General features: G+C 33.9%; 1 protein-coding gene across 1 annotated transcript in view; it reads left to right on the forward strand.

The window, feature by feature from the left end:
- The first annotated feature begins 504 nt into the window (after positions 1-504).
- fat2 (FAT atypical cadherin 2) overlaps positions 505-16,049 on the forward strand; it is a 232,208-nt gene continuing 216,663 nt past the window's right edge. Inside the window, exon 1 of the mRNA XM_061976515.2 lies at positions 505-673. The gene's annotated coding sequence lies outside the window, so the exon portion shown is untranslated. The remainder of the gene's footprint in view (positions 674-16,049) is intronic.

Raw genomic sequence — 16,049 nt, forward strand, 5'->3', positions numbered from 1 at the left:
ATAGCAGTGGTTCTTAACCTGGGTTCGATGGAACCCTAGGGGTTCGGTGAGTCGGTCTTGGGGGTTCAGCGGAGGTCAAAACACACCGACTCATCGTGTAATTTTAGGTAGTCCTGCTTGAAAAAACTCTAAAAGCAAAGTGGGGGGAGCGTTATCCTCGGACTTAGCAGCAGGGATGACTTGGTGGAACTCTACCATCAGAGCCATGCCACCATTGCCCCCAGGTGTGCTGATTAGGAAACAATGGAATTTACAGCACAAATAAAAGCAAAAATGTAGCAACAACACCCGGCCTGGACCGGGCCCAAAGGCCTGCAGGGAGGGGGAGGGGCAACAGGGATGGCAATCTGGCCAAAAGGTGTGTGTGTGTGTGTGTGTGTGTGTGTGTGTGTGTGTGTGTGTGTGTGTGTGTGTGTGTGTGAGAGAAGAGGGCGGAGACGACAGGACCCCGGAGGGGAGTGTCCTCGCGTGTGCAGGCAGACTCAAGTTGAGCGGGAACAACTCTCACTTTCCCCCGACACCTCGCCGTGGTCTTCACCTGGACCTGGACTTTGTCACACGGGGACCTGGACTTTGTCACATGGGGACGTCACGCTCACCGCCGCCGCCCGCTTGGAATACGCAGCGTGTCCAGGTGTGAGCGAGAGGAGGAGGAGGAGGAGTCCCACACCAGGTAGGTTTGATTCCCGTCTTGAGCGAGCAGCCGCCACACCAACTTGACTAGCTAGTGGACAAAAGTATTTGGACACAGCTGTTGGTCAATCAATCAATCAATCAATCAATCAATCAATCAATCACAGACTAAATTGTCCTAAACCTTCACTTTCTGCAGACGTTTGTGAGTGAGAACTTTTCTGTTCCCTGATGTTGACGTCACAGAGTCATCAAGTAATCAATCCATTAATACAGTCATTAGATAAAACCCTCTCTAACCTAAATGCGTCTTTTAGGGAAAATAGTTCAAATATTTTTTTATAATTATTTTAAATGTTCTTAAAAACACACATTATTGATGTTAGTATTTATTTAATTTGTATTTAATCTATTTAACTTCATTTTTTAAAAGGTAATTTGTATTTAATTTATTTTAATTTGTATTTATTTATATTTAATTTATCTAATTTAATTTGTATTTATCTCATCATTTTCATTTTGTATTTATTTGATTTGTATTTAATCTATTTAACTTTATTTTTATCTATTGAATTTGTATTTAATTGAATTTGTATTTATGTCATTTGATTTATCTAATTTAATTTGTATTTATCTTATCTATTTTCATTTTGTATTTGTTAAATTGTTATTTAATTTCATTTGTATTTATTTAATTTGTATGTTTTATTTTTATTTAATTTCATTTGTATTTATTTAATTTGTATTTGATGTATTTTTATTTAATTCATTTATTTTAAATTTGTATTTGTTGAATTTATATTTAATTTATTCTATTTCATTTTTATTTATTTCATATTGTATTTTGTATTTCATTTTTATTTAATCTATATTTAATTTAGTTTAATTTAATTTGTATTTAATTTGTAGTTGATTTATCTAAATTAATTTGTATTTATTTGATTTATTTTCATGTTGTATTTGTTTAATTTGTAATTTATTCAAATTAATTTTTATTTATTTAATGTATATTTAAATTTAATTTATATTTGATTCATTTTTATTTATTTAATATATATTTAATTTAAATTTAATTTATATTTAATTTAATTTGTATTTAATATATTTAACTTAATTCATATTTATTTAATTCATACTTAATGTATTTACTTTCATTTTTATTTATTTCATTTGTATTTAAATTATTGACTTATTGTTTTTATCCATTTATTTGTATTTAATGTATTTACATTTCTTCAAACCATGGGAATATAATTACATATTAGTTACAATATATTAACAATAAACTAAAGAGTGTAGCCTAAAACCATTCAAAAGATAATCAAATAAGAACCAAATGAAACAAAATGACTCTAGTAGAGGAGTGACAATAAATTCAATACTTATATAATAATTAATTATTTCATAACAACAAACATTTAACAAGGTATTAATTGGAGGCATTTGATATTTGGACAAAAATGGTTGCCAGTAGCAAACAAATTGAATGCAATGTTGTGTTTGAATAAAACAATAACTATGCAAGTCAAACATAAAAGATGGTGTTAACTACCAAACTACACGTTCACCTTGTTTCTACATGTTTACTCTTAATTATTTCTGCTAACGATGTAGAGATACATCTCAGTTTGACCTCTTTTCACTTTGAAATCATCGCAATAGCTCTCTGTCGTCTTCTTTGGGCCTTTTGCTTTCTTTCCACCTTGCCCTTCTTTTTCTTTCAGCCATCTCCAAGCACACACACACACACACACACACACACACACACACACACACACACACACACACACACACACACACACACACACACCCGCATCACCAATAGGTGCAGTGTCCTCATGTGCACTTTGTTGGAGGAGTGCAGTGGAACCTCCATTTAGGAAGTCATTTAGCAATTAGTGCCCTCACAAACAATCAGAAATCACCAGGTTAAATATACCATGTTGCTACAATGTAAGCATTTTAGAAGGTTAAATCCACTTGCACTCAATTATCGACAAAGAGAAACAAGCAGGCAGAGAAGGGAGAGGCCGTGTGTGTGTGTGTGTGTGTGTGTGTGTGTGTGTGTGTGTGTGTGTGTGTGTGTGTGTGTGTGTGTGTGTGTGTGTGTGTGTGTGTGTGTGTGTGTGTGTGTGTGTGTGTGTGTGTGTGTGTGTGCTGAACGAGAGGTAGTGTGCTGTAATATAAGTCCGCTTTAGCATCCTATTTTCCCCATAAAAGTCAGTTGTCATGACAATTAAAAAGTTGCTCTTCAATCTCTTGAGTTGGCCCATACAGTTTTTCCTAAATGTAAGAAACAATACGTGCGTGTTTCACTCATTAAGTCAATGGTGGAAGCAGCAAGTATGAAATCCAAGCTTTGTTCTGATCAAATGAATGGATTAATAACTCTTGCAGTCTGACAGTGTTACATCACTTCCTGTATGTGGCCCAATACTTTTGTCCACGAGGTCTATACTGTCAATCAAGAAGATTTTAGCTTTGTGGGCTTGTTTTGACACATGTACATGTTTGTGTACATTTACATATATATTTATATGTATGTATATATATGTAGAAAATGTATGTATGTATATATATATATATGTATGTATGTACGTATGTATATATGTATGTATGTATGTATGTATGTATAAATATACGTATATATATGTATAAATATATGTAAATATATGTATACATATATGCATAATATATATATATATATATATATAATTTATATATATATAGATGTATGTATGTATAAATATACGTATGTATGTATGTATGTATATATATATATGTATGTATGTATGTATGTATAAATATACGTATGTATGTATATATATATATGTATGTATGTGTATGTATGTATAAATATACGTGTATATATATATATATATATATATATATATATGTATGTATAAATATACGTATATATATATGTATATATATATATGTGTATATATATATGTATGTATAAATATACGTATATGTATAAATATATGTATGTATATATATATATATATATATGTATGTATAAATATACGTATATATATATATATATATATATATGTATGTATATATATATATATATATATATATATATGTATGTATATGTATGAATATACGTATATATATATTTATATATATATATGTATGTATGTATATTTATGTGTGTGTATATATATATATATGTGTGTGCGTATATATGTGTATTTATGTATATATATGTATGTATGTGTATTTTTTATGAGTGCATTAGTAACTCTTAAAAAGTGCATTAATAACTCCTAATGTGTAATAATAACTCATAAAAAGTGCATTAATAACTCCTAAAACATGCATTAACAACTGAAAAGTGCAATAATAACTCCTTAAAAGTGCATTAATAACTCCTAAAAAGTGCAATAATAACTCCTAAAAAGTGCAATAATAACTCCTAAAAAGTGCATTAATAACGCCTCAAAGTTTATTAATAACTCCTCCAAGTGCAATAATAACTCCTCAAAGTGCAATAATAACTCCCCAAAGTGCAATAATAACTCCTCAAAGTGCATTAATAACTCCTCAAAGTGCATTAATAACTCCTCAAAGTGCATTAATAACTCCTCAAAGTGCATTAATAACTCCTCAAAGTGCACTAATAACTCCTCAAAGTGCAATAATAACTCCTCAAAGTGCAATAATAACTCCTCAAAGTGCAATAATAACTCCTCAAAGTGCATTAATTACTCCTCAAAGTGCAATAATAACTCCTCAAAGTGCATTAATAACTCCTCAAAGTGCATTAATAACTCCTCAAAGTGCAATAATAACTCCTCAAAGTGCATTAATTACTCCTCAAAGTGCATTAATTACTCCTCAAAGTGCAACAATAACTCCTCAAAGTGCATTAATTACTCCTCAAAGTGCAATAATAACTCCTCAAAGTGCATTAATTACTCCTCAAAGTGCATTAATTACTCCTCAAAGTGCAATAATAACTCCTCAAAGTGCATTAATAACTCCTCAAAGTGCAATAATAACTCCTCAAAGTGCACTAATAACTCCTCAAAGTGCACTAATAACTCCTCAAAGTGCACTAATAACTCCTCAAAGTGCATTAATTACTCCTCAAAGTGCATTAATAACTCCTCAAAGTGCAATAATAATTCCTCAAAGTGCATTAATTACTCCTCAAAGTGCAATAATAACTCCTCAAAGTGCATTAATAACTCCTCAAAGTGCATTAATTACTCCTCAAAGTGCATTAATTACTCCTCAAAGTGCAATAATAACTCCTCAAAGTGCATTAATTACTCCTCAAAGTGCAATAATAACTCCTCAAAGTGCATTAATTACTCCTCAAAGTGCATTAATTACTCCTCAAAGTGCAATAATAACTCCTCAAAGTGCAATAATAACTCCTCAAAGTGCAATAATAACTCCTCAAAGTGCAATAATAACTCCTCAAAGTGCATTAATAACTCCTCAAAGTGCATTAATAACTCCTCAAAGTGCATTAATTACTCCTCAAAGTGCATTAATAACTCCTCAAAGTGCAATAATAACTCATCAAAGTGCATTGATAACGCCTCAAAGTGCAATAATAACGCCTCAAAGTGCATTAATTACTCCTCAAAGTGCATTAATAACTCCTCAAAGTGCAATAATAACTCCTCAAAGTGCAATAATAACTCCTCAAAGTGCATTAATTACTCCTCAAAGTGCAATAATAACTCCTCAAAGTGCATTAATAACTCCTCAAAGTGCATTAATTACTCCTCAAAGTGCATTAATTACTCCTCAAAGTGCATTAATAACTCCTCAAAGTGCACTAATAACTCCTCAAAGTGCACTAATAACTCCTCAAAGTGCACTAATAACTCCTCAAAGTGCAATAATAACTCCTCAAAGTGCAATAATAACTCCTCAAAGTGCATTAATAACTCCTCAAAGTGCATTAATTACTCCTCAAAGTGCATTAATAACTCCTCAAAGTGCATTAATTACTCCTCAAAGTGCATTAATTACTCCTCAAAGTGCAATAATAACTCCTCAAAGTGCATTAATTACTCCTCAAAGTGCAATAATAACTCCTCAAAGTGCATTAATTACTCCTCAAAGTGCATTAATTACTCCTCAAAGTGCAATAATAACTCCTCAAAGTGCATTAATAACTCCTCAAAGTGCAATAATAACTCCTCAAAGTGCATTAATTACTCCTCAAAGTGCATTAATAACTCCTCAAAGTGCAATAATAACTCCTCAAAGTGCATTAATAACTCCTCAAAGTGCAATAATAACTCCTCGCAGTGGTCGTGACTCTGAAACTTCCACTTTGTCTCCCAGCTCCACTTTCTTGTGAGTTTTCCTAAAAAGAGGATTGATAACAGCAGCTGGTGTGCCAGGCAGGTAGTTTGAGGTCGGGGTCAAGAAGAGGATGCAGCCATGAAGGATAAAGGAGTGTGAATAACAGACGCTCACTTTGTTGCACCTCCAGCAGTGGGCAGGAAGTGAAGATGACTCAGTTTAGTTTACAGCCAAAACAATTTGTCATTTTTACCGCCCAGATAAAACCTTCAAAGGCTCCGCCCACTTCTTGCTGCACAGCATGGAGGGTGACATCACTAATTAAATGCATCTTTAAATAATTGCACAAATGTGTCATTATTATTGGAATTAAATACATGCATGTTTTCATAAATGCGTCATTAATTTAATCATTCATTTATTTTATGATCTCGCAATTTAATTACCATACTTTTCAGACTAAAAGGCGCACTTAAAATCCTTTCATGTTCTCAAAAATGTACGTATTAATTCTATTTGTGCTTACCGACCTCGAAGCAATTTTATTTGGTACAATAAGATGGCAGTCACACATAAGAGATACGTGTGGACTGCAGGTTGACGCCTGTTCAACAAATGACGCTAGCCAGTACACACGGCGCTAAAAAAAAAAAAATCTGTCAAAATGTTTTAGTACGACTTTGGTGAGCTACTAAGCCGCACCGCTTGATGGATTGTCGGAGCTTTAGGCCGACCATAGTCAGACGTATCGTGCTTCAACATACGGTATTATTATGGTGTGTGTGTATAAGGCATACTTTTTCCGGGAGACTCACGAAATTCAGCGCCTCTCCCGAAAACCTCCCGGGACAAATATTCTCCCGAAAATCTCCCGATTTTCAGCCGGAGCTGGAGGCCACGCCCCCTCCAGCTCCATGCGGACCTGAGTGAGGACAGCCTTTTTTTTAATGACAGGAGGACAACAGGGTGACAAGAACTAAATCATCCAGACTAGAGATCCATTGTATTATTATGTTTATCTTACCTAAAAATAAATATATTTATTAATTACAAAAAAAACTAAATACATTTTTACTATAGTTAGCTAAAAACATCAAAATTAATTGTGTTTTTATTTGTATTTTTTCTGACTCCTTATTACATCCAGCCATAGAATTATACATTAAAATAAACATATATGAAATAATGAATTTTAAATGATCATAATAATTCATTTAAAATGACCATATTTAATTATTAAAATAATTGCTTGTTTATCAACAACTTTAGCATTTTATTCATTACATTTTGAAGCTCTCAGAAGCCAAGTTATGTTATATTCCTTAAGATTTATTTATGCAAGTTTGAAGTATCAATTATCTAAACACAGTTTTGTTTGCATATTTTCAGGATGTATATATATATATATATATATATATATATATATATAATATATATATATATATATATATAATGTATGTATGTCAATATACACCTCCCCTCTTAACCACGCCCCCGCCCACAACCACGCTACAGTCCCACCCCCGACCACGCTCCCACCCCCACCCCATATATATGTATATATATATATATATATATATATATATATATATATATATATATATATATATATATATATATATGTATGTATATGTATATATATTTCATACATATACATGTATATATATTTCATACATATACATATATTTTTATATATATATATATATATATATATATATATATATTAGAGATGCGCGGTTTGCGGGCACAACCGCGGAGTCCGCGGATGATCCGCGGATTGGGCGGATGAAATAAAAAAAAATAAGATTTTATCCGCGCGCGGGTCGGGTCGGGCGGATTAATTAGATTTTTTTTTTTTTTTTTTTTTTTTTTTTTTGCGGGTGGCAGTTAAAGCAATTGGTAAATATATATACATAGTTAAATGTTGTTACCCACATACGAAAAACGAGCAGGCACCTGCAGCATATGCCACAACAGAAGAAGAAAATAAAAAGAGATGGACACTTTTACGGAGCGGAGAAGGGACGCCTCGCCGGGGTCCGGGACCGAGGCCCCTTCCCCTGAGAGGGCCCCACCGGGAGCCGTAGCTGAGGTGATCCGCGAGAAGGGCCCGACGCACGTCCAGGGTCACCACCGCGCCCACCGCACCGACACCCCGCCTCGTCCGCCTTCACCGCGGCCGGCGTCACGCGCAGCAGGTAAGCAGCTTACCTGCCCGCCACCCCCGTGGCCGGGGGCTCGTAACATGGGTCACTCCGCGCGCTCCGCCCGCGCAGCTTACCTGCCCGCCACCCCTGTTGCCGGGGGCGCGTAACAGGGGTCACTCCGCGCGCAGTGCGCTCACGAAAGGGGTGGGGCTCACCCTGGTTGATATAGACAGCAGGACGGTGGCCATGGAAGTCGGAACCCGCTAAGGAGTGTGAAACAACCCACCTGCCGAATCAACTAGCCCTGAAAATGGATGGCGCTGGAGCGTGGGCCCATATACCCGGCCGTCGCCGGCAGCGAGACGCGCTTGGAGGTGCGTTCAGCGCGGCTCCCATATGATTGCGCACTGGTGTGTGTCTGGGTCGTGACAGCGTGGCACGCGAATGTCTGTGCTGCATTGGATCAGTCTCCTTTCTTTAACAGGCAAAAGCTTTATAACCTCACCATACCTGCCAACTTTTGAAATCAGAAAAACCTAGTAGCCAGGGTCCAAGGGCCGCAGGCCCCGGTAGGTCCAGGACAAAGTCCTGGTGGAGGGTTCAGGGCTTCGCCCCCCGACGCAAAATGATTATTAGCATTCAGACAGGTTAAAATGTTGCTAAAACCATCACTTTTCTATCAGTCACAGTGACTTTTCAAAACAAAAATATTACAGCAAAAATCATATGGGTTGATTGACATGTTTATTCTGTAAGATAACTTCAATAGTTTGAAATTATTTTGACAGTTAATGCCAGTTATCCTGTCAACCTTTCACAAGACTTCAATTTGTTCATTGAAAGTATAAACACTTTTTACAGTAAACAAATGGTATAACAGTACTAAACAATTCCATAAAAAAAAAAATTGGTGTCATTATTAACTTTCTGTCCAAGCTTGTATAATCTACTGCCTTGTTCAATTGTAAAAAATATTCTGTGCCTAAAATTCACATTTCTATCACAATTATCATACTGTAAACATGGTAAGCTAACTTCATTAAAATTAATAGTCCTGTCAATAGCATGGAATTACAATTCAAATGTAGTTTTTTTGTAAGCCTTTCAAAAGAATTCAAAATATGAAAAATTCATGAAAATGAATTGAAGCCATCAGACACTTGAAAAGTGGCACATCACATCTCTAATGTAATCATTTGAACTTTTCAACAGAAATAGCACTGCAAAAATATTAAGGACATACTTCTGTATTTTGGTAGTTATGCTGTCAACATTTAACAAGATTTCTTCAACTTGGACTTGAAAGCATAAATAGTATAAACACTTTTAACAGTATGTCGTGCTGTGAAATACAGCCGACAGGATTGCGCACCAAACACGAAGCAAGGCCATGGTGCAGGAGAAGAAAGGACTTCTTTCATTTAAGGTTTGTGATAAACCATCAAACTCATTCGTTAAAAGGACTCTATAGTAATATAAAGCAAATTTTTCTGGACATTATCATGCAAGAAAAGTTTATTTTTGGGACCGCGATCACCGCGTAATGATTTTTAAAGGTTGCATTACAAACATTTAACTGTCCCATGTGATCAGCCAGTGCGATTGGAAGTCCATGCTCAATTATTGCCTCCGTAAATAAAACTTCGGCATTTATCACATCCAAAGAATCTGTTTGGGCGACGAAAAACGTTGAAAGTTTTCCACTTGTATCGCTAGCAACGGCATTAGACTTGTGTTTTTTTGTCCCAACGTGGTCTTTTACATCACTAATTCCTCCGTGTCCGATCGAAAAATCTTGTCTGCACAAGGTGCAATTCGCCTAGTTTTCACCCTTTTTTTAAATTTTTATTAATATTAGATATATAACAACGGGCGGATGGCGGGCGGGTGCAGTTCTGATCAAACGTTACATCGGGTGGATGGCGGATGGTTGACGACTTTCTGACGCGGTTGCGGATGAAATAAATTGCCTATCCACGCATCTCTAATATATATATATATATATATATATATATATATATATATATATATATATATATATATATATATATATATATATATAAGTGGTCCCTGGTGGGAAACCGGTTGGGGGCCCCTGCTTTAAATGGATGAAAAGGTTTGATCGTGTCAGGTTTGACCTGGGTCCACCATGCAGTCCATTTATAACACCTCCACTTGAACGCCTCATGAGAGAGGTCTAACCTCTGACCCTAACCCTGCAGGCCGAGGTCATCCCGTAACCTCACACCACACCAGCACAATCCTCCTGATCTGAAACCACTTCCATGCCCTTTCCTACCATTCAGATCCTCCTTCAGATTTCAGCCACTTTCAGGGGCTCAGCCCAAGGCCGACACACGCCCCGACCACGGACTGTGTTACATGTAGACTGACCACGGACCGTGTTACATGTAAACTGACCACGGACCGTGCTACATGTCGACTGACCACAGACCGTGTTACATGTAAACTGTGTTACATGTAACACAGTTTACATGTAAACTGACCATGGACTGTGTTACATGTAAACTGACCACAGACTGTGTTGCATGTAAACTGACAACGGACTGTGTTACACGTTGACTGACCATGGATTGTGTTACATGTCGACTGACCACGGACTGTGTTACACGTAAACTGACCACGGACTGTGTTACACGTAAACTGACCACGGACTGTGTTACACGTAAACTGACCACGAACCGTATTACATGTAAACTGACCACGGACTGTGTTACACGTCGACTGACCACGGACTGTGTTACACGTCGACTGACCACGGACTGTGTTACACGTCGACTGACCACGGACTGTGTTACACGTCGACTGACTACGGACTGTGTTACACGTCAACTGACTATGGACTGTGTTACATGTAAACTGACCACGGACCGTGTTACATGTCGACTGACCACGAACTGTGTTACATGTAAACTGACCACGGACCGTGTTACATGTAAACTGTGTTACATGTAAACTGACCATGGACTGTGTTACATGTAAACTGTGTTACATGTAAACTGACCACAGAGTCCAGCAAAGGTTCTGACCAGGATGCCGTAGCGCTGGACCAGGACTCTGGGAAGGTGTGAGACGTGTTTCCAAGGAGAAGACTTGGGCGGGAAATAGTGGAGCAAAGGTGAAGGGTCATGGAGGTCATGGAGGGTCTGGACTAACCCTAATAAATCTGAAGCGAGGCTGCAAATCTTGTCTGGAATGAAGAAGATAAAAAGGTGCTACTCGTAAATAAGTTGGCATTCTTTCTCACTCCTGCTCTTAAAGGGGAAGTACACTTAAGTCATCCACAAGCCTGATGTAAGACAAGTACACTTTAGTCATTCCTGATGTAAGACAAGTACACTTTAGTCATCTACAAGCCTGATGTAAGACAAGTGCACTTTAGTCATTCACAAGCCTAATGTAAGTAAGACAAGTGCACTTTAGTCATTCACAAGCCTGATGTAAGTAAGACAAGTGCACTCTAGTCATTCAACTTGCTGGTAGACGGCTGCGTTGACCCTGGATCTCAGGAAACAGAGTGGACCGACACCAGCAGATGACATGGCACCCCAAACCATCACCCAACCATGCAAATGTTGCATTTCCTTTGGAAATCGAGGTCCCAGAGTCTGGAGGAAGACAGGAGAGGCACAGGATCCACGTTGCCTGAAGTCTAGTGTAAAGTTTCCACCATCAGTGATGGTTTGGGGTGCCATGTCATCTGCTGGTGTCGGTCCACTCTGTTTCCTGAGATCCAGGGTCAACGCAGCCGTCTACCAGCAAGTTTTAGAGCACTTCATGCTTCCTGCTGCTGACCTGCTCTATGGAGATGGAGATTTCAAGTTCCAACAGGACTTGGCGCAAAATCTACCCGTGCCTGGTTTACGGACCATGGTATTTCTGTTCTAAATTGGCCCGCCAACTCCCCTGACCTTAGCCCCATAGAAAATCTGTGGGGTATTGTGAAAAGGAAGATGCAGAATGCCAGACCCAAAAACGCAGAAGAGTTGAAGGCCACTATCAGAGCAACCTGGGCTCTCATAACACCTGAGCAGTGCCAGAAACTCATCGACTCCATGCCACGCCGCATTAACGCAGTAATTGAGGCAAAAGGAGCTCCAACCAAGTATTGAGTATTGTACATGCTCATATTTTTCATTTTCATACTTTTCAGTTGGCCCACATTTCTAAAAATCCCTTTTTTGTATTAGCCTTAAGTAATATTCTAATTTTGTGACACACGGAATTTTGGATTTTCATTTGTTGCCACTTCAAATCATCAAAATTAAATGAAATAAACATTTGAATGCATCAGTCTGTGTGCAATGAATAAATATAATGTACAAGTTACACCTTTTGAATGCAATTACTGAAATAAATCAAGTTTTTCTAAATATTCTAATTTACTGGCTTTTACCTGTATGTATGTATATATATATATATATATATATATATATATATATATATATATATATATATGAGGCAAACAGTCATCCAGACCCACAGAAGACTGCAAGAGGTGTTGAGTCACGTTAAGCCTGCAGGCCATTAGGGAACACCTTCAAGTTTTGTCACATATTTGTTAGTAAAAAATAATAATAATGAGGAGTTTCAGTGATGCCTCCAAGGAACAAGTCCTGACACTGACAACATGTTTCACAAGGTACATTGAAGTGCAAATATGCACTTTCATGAGGAGGGAGCAGCTGTCATGTGACCTTGTAAGCTAGCAGAAGCAAAAAACAATTCTATGTTTTTTGCTAGTGAGGGCCGCAAACTGACAAATCTATGCATGTGGGGGCCATTTGGACATTTTTCAAAACTAATGCAATATATATAAATATATATTTAATTTATTTAGTATTTTTTTGCATATATAAACTTTTCAAAACTAATGCAATATATATAAATATATATTTAATTTATTTAGTATTTTTTTGCATATATAAACTTTTTTTTTTTTTCAGTGTCCCAGTTGTAATTTTTTTTTAAAAAGTAGTCATATATTGTAATTATTATTTTAGTTTTTTTATTCAACTTTTAAATCTCTCAATCAAATTCAGGTCTGTCGATATATAAAGTTATTTTTAAAACATTTTTTAAATGTTTTATGCCTATATACAGTATATACATATATATATATATATATATATATATATATATATATATATATATACACATACATATACAGTACATATATATATATATATATATATACACACATACATATACAGTATATGTATATATATATATATATATATATATATATATGTTTAAAAAAAAAAAAACTTTATATCAACAGATTTAAAAGTTGAATAATTAAAAAAATAATAATAATATATGACTTATTTTTTAACTTTTTTTTTTCTATCAGTGAGACTAAACTTGAGGGTAGCCCTAAAATAAAAAATTATAAAAATTATAAAAAATAAATAAATGTAAATTAAAAAAATATATATATTAATATACATATATATAAATTAAAGTGTCGAAACTCCCAAAAGGCTCATAAAGGCATTATAATATATATATATATATATATATATATATATATATATATATATATATATATATATATATATATATATACATTTAAAAAATGTCTAAAAAAAAAAAACTTTATATCAACAGATTTAAAAGTTGAATAATTTAAAAAATAATAATAATATATGACCTATTTTTTTACCTTTTTTTTTTCTATCAGTGAGACTAAACTTGAGGGTAGCCCTAAAATAAAAAATAATAAAAATTATAAAAAATAAATAAATGTAAATTAAAAATATATATATATTTATATACATATATATAAATTAAAGTGTTGAAACTCCCAAAAGGCTCATAAAGGCATTATAATATATATATATATATATATATATATATATATATATATATATATATATATATATATATATATATATATATATATATATATATATATATTATAATGCTCATAAAGGCTCATAAAGGCATTATAATATATATATATATATATATATATATATATATATATATTATAATGCCTTTATGAGCCTTTTGGGAGTTTCGACACTTTAATTTATATATATGTATATAAATATATATATTTTTTTAATTTACATTTATTTATTTTTTATAATTTTTTATTATTTTTTATTTTAGGGCTACCCTCAAGTTTAGTCTCACTGATAGAAAAAAAAAAGGTAAAAAAATAAGTCATATATTATTTTTTATTTTTTAATTATTCAACTCTTAAATCTGTTGATATAAAGTTTTTTTTTTTTCAAACATTTTATATGTTTTATGCCTGATTTGTCAAAACCCTAAAACCCTAAATTTCTAAAACCTCTATGTGATATTTTCCCCAAAGCAAGCCCCGAAGCCCTAAATATGTAAATAATACACAAGAATATTGGTTTTAATTCATTATTATTTTTTGAGCAATGACAGTTTTAACAAAACAATTCCACTAAAATTCTTGGGTATTAAAATGGGTCCCAATGATATAAAAGTGTTAAACATCAGTCATCCAGTTTATTCTTTTTACTTTCAACAATTAAATCAAATTCAGATCTATCCGTCAATTATACGTTTTTATTCTTTGTTCATGTTTTTGCTTTGTTAAAGACAACTTTTTATATGGAAAACACACAAAATATGCAATATTTTACTCCCTCAATAAAATATTTCAAAGTGGAATATTTGATGTGAAGTAATTGGAGCCTTGAAAATGTCAATAATTCTTAACAACATTGATTTTGATTCAATATTATTTTTTGATCAATCAAATCAAATCAAATCAACTTTATTTATAAAGCACATTTAAAATGTACCACAGGGGTAGCCAAAGTGCTGTACAATGAACAGGTTAAAAGATAAAACGAGTACCGAGCAAACACAACACAACACAAACAGAACACGATAAAAAATAAATAAATAAAATAGAATAAATAAAAACATAAAAACAGTATTATGGGGCGCCATTGCAGGATGGATATCACTCAGTGTTAAAAGCCATGGAATAAAAGTATGTTTTTAAGAGAGATTTAAAAACAGGAAGAGAGGAGGCTTGTCTAACACTCAGAGGTAGGTCGTTCCAGAGCTTGGGAGCAGCAGTGGCGAAAGCTCTGTCACCTCTAAGCTTCAATGACAGTTTTAAAGAAAAAAGAAAACATCCTGCATGGCAACTTTGTGTTATTAGAGTCAACATTGCAACTTATTCTCCTTACATTTCACTTTTTTGTGTTTTTTTATTTTATTTAAAAGTATTTTTTAAAATGTAACGCAAACCGTTGAAAATTAGTTGACAGTTTAAAAAAATAAATAAACCCCACTAAAATTCCTGGGGACCCAAATGGGCCGTATTCATAAAAATGTTAAAAAATAAATAATTTATTCTTTACTTTTATTTTTTTTCAACACTTAAATGTCTAGATCAAATTCAAATGTATCCGTCAATTAAATTTTTTATTTGTTGATGTTTATGTTTTGTCCCACATTTTTTTTATTTAGATAGAAAAACTATAAAATATGCAATATTACCTCCCTCAATAAAATATTTCAAAGTGGAATATTTGATGTGAAGTAATTGGAGCCTTGAATACGTCAATAATTCTTAACAACATTGATTTTGATTCAATATTATTTTTTTGATCAATGACAGTTTTAAAGAAAAAAGAAAACATCCTGCATGGCATCTTTGTGTTATTAGAGTCAACATTGCAACTTATTCTCCTTACATTTCACTTTTTTGTGTTGGTTCTTTTATTTAAAAGTATTTTTTTAAATGTAACGCAAACCGTTGAAAATTAGTTGACAGTTTAAAAAAATAAATAAACCCCACTAAAATTCCTGGGCACCCAAATGGGCCGTATTCATAAAAATGTTAAAAAATAAATAATTTATTCTTTACTTTTATTTTTTTTCAACACTTAAATGTCTAGATCAAATTCAAATGTATCCGTCAATTATTTTTTTAATTTGTTGATGTTTAGGTTTTGTCCCACTTTTTTTTTATTT

This window comes from Nerophis lumbriciformis, linkage group LG16, assembly GCF_033978685.3.
Source record: "Nerophis lumbriciformis linkage group LG16, RoL_Nlum_v2.1, whole genome shotgun sequence".
Classification (NCBI taxonomy): domain Eukaryota; kingdom Metazoa; phylum Chordata; class Actinopteri; order Syngnathiformes; family Syngnathidae; genus Nerophis; species Nerophis lumbriciformis.